Source organism: Topomyia yanbarensis, chromosome 2, assembly GCF_030247195.1.
Source record: "Topomyia yanbarensis strain Yona2022 chromosome 2, ASM3024719v1, whole genome shotgun sequence".
Taxonomy (NCBI): domain Eukaryota; kingdom Metazoa; phylum Arthropoda; class Insecta; order Diptera; family Culicidae; genus Topomyia; species Topomyia yanbarensis.
The window spans coordinates 242,853,105-242,862,787 of record NC_080671.1 but is presented as its reverse complement, the minus strand read 5'-3'; the positions used below and the strand labels follow the sequence as shown (position 1 = coordinate 242,862,787).

Here is a 9,683-nt window from a genome sequence, read left to right as displayed (position 1 = left end):
AATCTTCTATGCAGCATATGAAATACGTTTGTCAGTTTTGTTCTCATCCTTTGGTGTTATTCTATATGTGCTTATTATGCTTTCAGATAGCAAGCGTCAATAATCGAAGTTTAATATTGTGCTATTTGACCATTACGCTGTGGTCAGCAATTGATAATTATATCAGAATCGCGGGCTCTCTCTTATTTGTCTCGATAAACGAATCGGTCGAGTAACAAAATAAACCCGCCGTAGGTAAAAGCAACAACTAAACATGGTTCTACAAGTATGAACAATTTTCGCCAATGAAGGCGATAACAAAATTGAACTAGTAGCGCTCCGGGAAGAAATTATTAATCGTTAATTCCTGGCTTGAGATCAGCCGAAGAAAATATTCCCAAGTATTTCCCGCTCTCATCGGTCAATTCATAAGAACTTGTCCCCCGCCTCGCCGTGATCGTACATGGGACGTATGCCGGGCCCAACTTTGCGTTGTATGAGTCGCCTGCAGAAGATTGACTGAAATTTCGCTTGAACATTCTTTGTTCCACATAATAGACCGGGGCAGTTTTGCGAGATCGAAGGCTATAAGTCCGGCTGCTCTTCTCGTATGCCTTCTCGAGATTTTTCGTAACAATATTGTATATAGTGCTATCAATGTGTGATTTGTTCTCCGTTCTTTCCTTTTCAGATAGGTCAACTTTATCAGCATCTAACGTGTGCTCTTCGCCACTGGCAACGATCTCGTGACCATAAATAATACGAAAGGGAGTGAAGCCAGTCGACGAATGACGAGTGTTATTTATTGTGTACTCTACTTCGGAAATCCGAGTGTCCCAAAGACGTTGATCGGATTTTACGTAAGTTCGGACACAGGTATTGATGCTACGGTTTAGTCGTTCTACGGGGTTCGCCTGACTATGGTGCCGTGCGTTGGCCCAGTGTTTGACCTTATATTTTCTCAAGAAGATCTGAAAATCTTTACTAATAAAGCAGCTAGCATTGTCACTAATTAGTATTTCTGGAACCGAATAACGACGGAACCACTGTTCCTCTAGTGCTTTTATTACTAGCGCCGTGGAAATTTTTCTAACTGGTATCAACATTGTCCATTTGGAAAAAAGATCAAGAAGAACCAGTAGATGTGTGTTCCCAGTTTTACTTCGTGGCAATGATTGGATGAAATCTAGAGAAAGAATTTGGAATGGTTTCGTGGTTGCCCCATAGCGGGGTGCTGAGAGACGTTTGATGGTTTGAACTCTTTACAGGCTTGACATTTCTGCACGTATTTCTTAATGACCGTCGCCATGTTCGGCCAGAAATAGCGCTGCCGCACTTTGTCTAACAGTTTTTCATAACCCATGTGAAAAGCCTGATCATGTTCCTTTTGGAGAATCTCACTACGGAGATCCTCAGGAACGCAGAGCTTCCACTCGTACCGATAATCAAGAACATCAGTTTTTGACGGTACAAACTTAAACAGATTCCCATTTTCAATTTTGAAATCTAAATTGGTCTCTGGGGATATTTTCACCCTATGCATTAGTCCGGTGTACCAAACATCACTCAACTCCCCAATAGCAATCGATTCAACTGCTCGAGATAGAGCATCGGGTATAATGTTGTCCTTCCCGCGTCTATGCTTTATCTCTATGTCGTAGCCCTGGAGCTCAATGCTCCATGTACTTAAGCGAGATGAGGTTCTCCACTTGCCCTTCATTATATGGGTAAGTGCCGAAGCATCGGTTATCACGACGAAATGGGTGCCTTCTATGTATGGGCGAAACTTCTCTATTGCCGAAAGTACTGCCAAGCCTTCCTTTTCGGACGCAGCATAAGCTTGCTGAGCCGGTGTTAGTTTTTGCGAGAAATACGCAACAATTTTCTCTCCGTCTGCGTGCTGTTGTGTTAAAACTGCCGCTATCGCGCTATCGCTTGCGTCAGTTTGTATCTGGAAAGGCAGTTCAAAATTGGGATTTCATAGCACTGGAGCAGCAATCAAACTCTCTTTGATTTTGTTACTATCTTTGATTTTAATAAAAGCTTCTTCAGCTTCTTCGCTCCACACGATTGACTTTGGCTTTTTCCGAAGTAGATTCGTAAGAGGTGCGCTGGTTTCGCTGAAGAAGGCAATAAAACGCCTATAATAATTTGCCATCCCCAAAAATCGACGCAAAGCACGAATTGAGGAAGGCCGCTCATAATTTATTATGGATTCTATTCTCTCGGGATTAGGTCGAAGACCTTCGCGAGAGAGTATATACCCTAGGTAAGGAAGTTCAGTGACACAAAATTTCGATTTATCGATATTAATCGATAAATTGGCAGCTTTCAATCGCTTCGCCACTTCTCGCAAACTACGAAGGTGAGCCTCGAATGTGTCGCTTACCACGACTATATCGTCGAGGTATACGAACACATTCGGTTCAAGTTCACCATGTCCCAGTACCTCATCCATTAGACGAGCTAAACTGGCTGGGCTGTTAACAAGTCCGAAAGGTAACCTGGTGAATTGAAATAGCCCCCTTCCCAACACTGAAAAGGCCGTATACCTACGCGACTCCGGTTTAAGAGGTATCTGCAACAAAGCTTTAGTTAAATCTATCGTTGTTAGATACCTGCTTGCACCTAAGCGGCTGAGGATACGATCTTGGTGTGGGAGAGGGTAGGCATCCCTTCGCGTTCGATCATTGAGACGGCGCGCATCTAAACATAGACGCACCTCCCCGGTAGGTTTGACCACCGGGACTGTGCTCAACGACCAGTCACTGTTACTTCTTTCGATTACATCCTGTGATAAAAGTTTGTCAATTTCTTTGTTGACTTTTTTCTGAATTTCTGGGGACGTGGGATACGGGTTGATTCGAATAGGAGGGGCGGTCGCATACTCCTCTTTGAGTTCGATTTTATGAGAAATCAGTGGTGTGACATCTAATCTCTCACCATCCACTGCTATTTTAAACATGGTTTTTACCACTTCCAGTTCTGCTTTCTGCTCTGCGCTTAGCCCATCGCTACCATCCTCCCTCCCAACTTCTACTTCATCAAACTTGATTTCGCTACCATCAATCATACGGTCTTCTGTATCAACAGTCGGTTTTATATGAAAAGCCTTCCAGAAGTCTCCGTAGCCTAGAATAAGCCTACGGTGAAGTTCTGGTGCTACTAATGTTGGAACAATTTTAGTACTATTGTTGAATGTAATAGGAAGATTTACATAGCCTTTCACCGGGACAATGCTACCATCAGCCGTTTTTACTGTAGCTGACGTACTGAAAAGTTTTGATTTTGTTGCTTTTAAAAGTTTTTCTGCGCCAATACCCAGAACCGACCGCTGAGCTCCACTATCTAAAAGCCCGATCAATTCAGTGCCCATAATAGACACCCTCGCAAAAGGTCTATTATCCCCCTGAACGTCCACGAAACGCACCTCTACTTCTGGTTTAGTACTGTAATCACTTGCGAAAACGGGTAGGAAACCGTTAGTTAATGATGATGATGATGATGATGATGATGGTCCCACCTCATACCCCCACAAAGGTGTGAGCTGAACGATTTATCTAGAAGATAATTAATATTTTAAATCATGACAAGACCAGTTAACAAAAAAAAACGGACTGGTTCAATTTACAGACATAGCCTTTCCTTCAAAAGAACGTAACCAGATATATTTCGAATATTCCATCAACAACCAGGGTCCATCAAGAAAATTTCCATTCCGGGAAGATACTTGATAGAATCGGGAATTGAACCCAATAGCTTCCATTTCTGATAATTCTCTGTAAGACTCCTCCCGCCTGACCAAAACATCGGTACTACCACCTGCTAAGGTGAGAAGTGACGAGCCTAGTGGCAGTGCAGAGTCTAATCGAGTTATATCATCCACATCAGGCCCCTTTATTGAAAGTTGCGTACCACTAACCCAAGGCAATCCAGGGATATTCCTTTCCGGGAATACCCTGGATTGATCAGGAATTGAACCCGATATCTTGTTTTATCAGAAGAAGTCACCAAGCCCCACACTCAACGAACCAACTCCGTTATTGCCGCTATGGCAGCAATAACCGAGATTAACTCTATTGTCGAGCAAAGCCAGCAAAGCAACTCCATCATCAAATCAGACCCTGATCACAACAAAAGTCTAAAAGCTTCAATTCAACCCGATGAGCTCTTAGTACTGGTCACCATGTTCGATTTCAAGTTAGTCTCTATCTACTTATCGTGCGCGTGGCTCAGACTTCTGTAGACATCTCATTATTTTTTTAAAACTATAATAAACAATTAACAAAAATCCATCATCATCATAGCGAATATAATAACTTAGTGTGACTAAATGCAAATAATAGAAGAGAAAAAAAATACAATCTTCGTGGTATTACATAGTTATTCAAATAACTCCAAAATATAAAAATTCAAAAAATCTGTCTACAAAGCAGATTTTACGTGTGAAATACATAGTGTTTTGAACTCCGCTAATGTTGCCGCACGTTTAATATGTCTAGGCATCGAATTGAAAAAACTTATTCCTTTATACAACAAGGAGTTCTGTGATCTACTAAATAAAAAGTTAGGTGTTCTTGCATCAGACGCGTTTCTAGTGTTGTACCTATGCACATCACTTCCTCTTTCAATTCGATCACACAAATATCGAGGCAGCATTCCATTAATAATTTTAAAAATGAACACCATTGTTAAGTAATAAATTCTTTGCTTCACAGAGAGCCATTGTAATGCGCTTAGCATGAAACTAGAGGAAGTGTATCTGTTACATTTTAAAATTAATCGCATGATTCTATTTTGCAATCGCTGTAACCTCAATATTTGTGTTTGATTGGCAAGAAACAAAATGGACGGGCAGAAGTCAATATGTGGTGAAACAATAGATTTATATAATAAAATTTTACTACTAATTGTTAAATCATTTTTCAGACGACACAATATACCATACTTTTTAGCAATCTTTTTGATGACATTGTCGATGTGAGACTTAAAGGTTAACTTATCATCAATGATTATTCCAAGATATTTTAATTCACTAACGCGATCAATAGTCTCACCATTTATTTCAACGTTAACGTCAGGCCTAGTATTAGCCGAAGAGATAATCATATATTTAGTTTTAGCAACATTTAACTTTAATTGTTTAAATTTTAACCAACGAGCAAGGGAATGCAAATCTTCGTTCAAATGCGCCACGGCTTCATCTATATCCTTAGCTGCAATGAACAGAACAGTATCGTCAGCAAATTTAAGTCACAAAATCGTAAAACTCGCCTAATGTCATTTATATACATAATAAATAAAATAGGACCTAAGACACTACCTTGCGGCACTCCAAGAGGATTGTCGAGAGGACTAGATACAAAATCGTTAAAACTAGTTTTCTGAGTTCTATCACATAAATAGTTTTCAAATCACTTATGTGCTATCCCTCCGATACCAAATCGCTCTAAAGTTTTCAAAAGTAAAGGTCTCGAAATTGTCTCAAAAGCACGTTTCAGATCCAAAAATACAGCAAAAATAGTCTCTTTAACCTCGATTTTCTCTTTCCATTTTGCTAACACTAGATTCAAAGCGGTTTCGCAAGAGTGTCCCTCTCGGTATCCCGATTGCTCCGGAATTAGCAAATTATTATTATTCAAATAGCTCATCAGCTGGCCCTTAACAACAAGTTCTAAAATTTTCTCTAATGTGTGCAACATGTTAATGGGGCGGTACTCTTCGGCTTTATCCGTCCCAGTAACTTTGGGAATAGGAATCACAAGTGATTCCTTCCAAACTGTCGGCACGCGCCCAGTTTGTAGCGATTCATTTATAAGGTCCAGCAGATCGTGTCCGATGACATGAAAGCAATCCTGTATCACTTTTGCATTGACATTCTCGATACCAGCCGATTTTCCCAAAGAAAAACAAATATCTTTCAATTGTTCAAAAGTGATTGAGTGAAATCCATCAAATCTACAGTTAATATTAATCGGCTGTGTTATTTCCACAGGTTCACTGACCAGCTCAATACTTTGATTGATCAGTTGGACACCGTTAACGAAATAACTGTTCAATTTTTCAGCTATTATTTGTTCAGATTGTTCTTCTATCCCGTTAAAAGTTATGGACTGCGAGGAACTTCGTTTAGGTTTAATTAAATTCTTTAGGATTTTCCATAACTCTTTGCTGTTGTTTTGATGTTGATCGATCTTCCTTTGAATATATTCACATTTGGTCTTCTTCAAGGCCCGTGAATAAATATTTCGCGCGTGTGTGTACCCATTCCAAAGATGTTCACTATTAGTTCTACAAAATTTCTTGTACTTTTTATCCCTTTTACGTTTAAGGCGCAAAAGATCTAAAGAGTACCAGCTGTTCGAGTTATTTGAATTAACAAACTTTTGAGAAACTAAACTATTTGTACACTCTTTTAACACGTTAGTTAGAACAGCTGCCTTGTTATCCAAATTTCCATTCAATTCCGTAAAATCCATGCTTCTCGAAACCAGTTGAGACATAGCTTGTTTCGAATATCTTTTCCAGCACTTGATTTTAACTTTATCCTCTTCACGGTTAGGTTCATTCTCCAGTAAAATTGAAATTGTCTCATGGTCTGAAATTTTACAATCGGCCTCTACATACGAATGAACCCCATCAAAATTGGAATACACGTGATCTATCAATGTTCTACTGTGTCTGAAAATTCTTGTAAACTCACTAACCGTTTGCTTGAAATTGAAAAACTCTGCCAACTGCTTCAACTGATTCGAATTTTGATCATTGAGCCAATCAATATTGAAATCGCCCGAAATTACATTAAGTTTACTTAAGTCAACGAAATTCTCCCACCAGTTTTCTAACATTTCTAAAAACCGTCGATCGCTTGAACTAGGAGAATGGTATACTACTGCAAAATTTCCCATCTGCATGCCTCTTTCAACTGATATACCCAAGAACCAATTATTATCAACTGCTTCGTTTAACCGAACGTTGAATTTAATCGATTCTTTGGCGTAAATAGCAACTCCACCGGTATGTCTGGAATGAGATAGGCAGAAAGCAACTTTATAACCCGGAATGCTATACTGATCAAATGCATCAGCATCAACAATATGTGTTTCTGATATTAAAACCATTTGGATTCGGTCTGATTAATATTGGAAGGATTGGAAAGAGTCCTTCAGCTTCCTTCCCTAAACTGAACTCTCGGCGTTTTTTTGACAGAACGGACACGCACTAGTGAAAACGTCTGCAAAGCCACAAAGTCGACAGAACTTTTGCCTTTCGACTGGACATTCCACGTAATGATGCCCAAGTTTTCTACAGTTATAACAGGTACCAATGGCTGGGCGAACATACTGTTGAACCAACGTGCTTAACGTGCTTTTGCACGACCCTTCCACAGCTTCCTCTTTACCTTCATCCCTTTTCCTTTCAATTTTACTAGACGGTTCCTTCCCATCTCGTCTTTCCTGCTCTACCTTTCCTTGTTCCCCCTTAGCTTTTCCGAAGTCTCTTTTGGCATTGGTAAATACTCGTGTATTATTTACACTATTACCCCAACCGTTCTTCGGTTTAGACTGACCCGAAACTTCTAATTCGCTGACCTGGTTGTAGCGGTGTTTATTTGAGCTTTCCGAAGTTCTTTGGTAAAGATTTGCGTTATTCTCATCTACAATCCTACCATATCTTCTAAGTTTACTCAAAGATTTGATATTCGCTCCCGTGAGAGCATTTTTATAATTGTGGCGCATGTTCCGCCAGATTATATTGAACTTTCGCTTATCCGTAATCGATTTTGTCAGAGATTGAAAAATCTTTTGCATCTCGTGGAAGTAGTCCGCAAACTTTTCCTCTCTAGCCTGACGACGATTAGTTGCCTGGACTTCGAGTTGGAAATCTAAGTCTGGAGGAAGAAACTCACGTTTCAATTCCTTCTTCAATTGTGACCAATTCCTAAAGTCTCTATTTTCCATACCCTCAATGTACCAGTCTTTGGCACGTCCGGCGAATAAGTGAATAGCAGACCGGAAAAGCTCACGATTAGTGACATTTTCAGACCTACACCTCATTTTAACTTCTTTCAAAAATTCTGCTAGTTTTCGCCCACAATCTTTTCCATCTTATTTCAGTCTCCATTCAAATATAGGTATTCTCTTCATAGGTTGCCTCTTAGTCTTACTATACTTCTTGTTCTTTTTCCGATGTTTTCTTCTCAGTCGTTCCTCAGCTGAGTCTGATGAACTTTCAGAGCTTGAGCATGAGAACTGGGAAGAAGTCATCGTTTCGGTTGATGAACCCTCATCTGATGAATTCGAACTAAACTTTACAATCTTTTTCGTTTTCTGTTCGAATTTGTTCACTTTCTTCTGGTTAGCACCAGCACTTTCCGATGACGAGCTTTCAAAAGCTTCAATCGGTTTTTTCTTCCTCTTTTTCTCTCCTCGACTTCTAACTTTCGACAAATTAACTTTTTCAGATTTGGAAACATCAGTGTTAGATGTTGGGCCTGTTTCAATCATTGTCCTATCCCTTTCGAGACCAGAATATTCTAAAGCAAACGCCTGGTTGTTCTGTTCACCTGTAGTGGGAACGGTTGGTACCTCACCCGTTTCCCCCCCGGGAGTATCAGAATTCAATTTCGCGTTTAATTCCAACAACAGTCGTTTCAATTTCTCTTTTCTCTCAATATTTAGCTCTAATTCTCTTTTCCTCTCTTTTTCGATTTCCAGTTCTTGCTCTCGTCTTATTTTCTCTTCCGCAGACGTGCGTAAAACAAAATCTTTAAACGCTTTGATAAAGTGTCCCGCATTATCAATTTTGCCCTCCTCAAATTCAGTTAATTTATCTAAAATTTCATAAGCTCTTTTCATTGAAGATTCTAGTTCATTTCTTCTATATTCAATTGATTTGGGCTTTGCCCCCCCCCCCCCCTACGGCTCCACCACTCGTCAAACATTCATCGTCTAGCGCGGCTACTGTCTCATTTAGAACTTCTATCTCACTTCTGACTTCCTCTAAAGCTTGAGAAATATTTGGGTTAACTGGCTCCACAAGAGCACTGCCCTCTGCGAGAGCGGATGGCAGTGGGAAATGTTTCTCGATTATTTTATCAATTTGCTTTTCAGTCAATCTGACCTGTGATTTGTATTTGCGCGCGTCCATAGCCATTGACAAATGAAGGACTCAAACCTGGTAATGAATCATTCTAGTTTTTAGCTTTTCAATTTGCCTCGCATCAACTTTCGGGTGATCTAACAGCGCACCGATGACCGTGAGTCTTGAATTCATCATAGCGATCTCTTCGGCGGCTGATCTCCACGTTCTTGCAAAAGCGGTGAATACCAATCCCATTTCTCTTTCCTCTTTCATTCTATCTTTTAATTTCCTACGCTTAACACTTTCATGATCCGTTTCGCGGAATATAATATTGCGGATCAGAAGTTCATGCTCTAACTCTTCGTTCGTGAGATGGTTCAAGTCCATGTTCTTGTAAAAGGTTTGTAAACTCATCCTTATATTATTATTTATGTATATTTGCAAAATAAAGAATAATTTAACAAAAGATCACTGAATCCAAAATTATTTATTTCGCGGTCCCAATTAGAAAATTGTTTACTGGAACTCTGTGTAGTCAAGACCCATTAATAGATAACTTTCAATCCAAATAATATTATATCCGAACAATTATTTAGCTTCCAGCTCTAATAAGTGTTCGC

The 9,683-nt window shown here is 39.7% G+C and overlaps 1 long non-coding RNA gene across 1 annotated transcript; it reads left to right on the top strand.

The window, feature by feature from the left end:
- Positions 1-540: 540 nt before the first annotated feature.
- On the top strand, positions 541-9,368 carry LOC131683011 (uncharacterized). Its single transcript, XR_009304318.1, has 3 exons — positions 541-609; positions 671-839; positions 9,184-9,368. It is a non-coding gene; the product is annotated as an uncharacterized LOC131683011 (long non-coding RNA).
- The last annotated feature ends 315 nt before the right edge of the window (positions 9,369-9,683 follow it).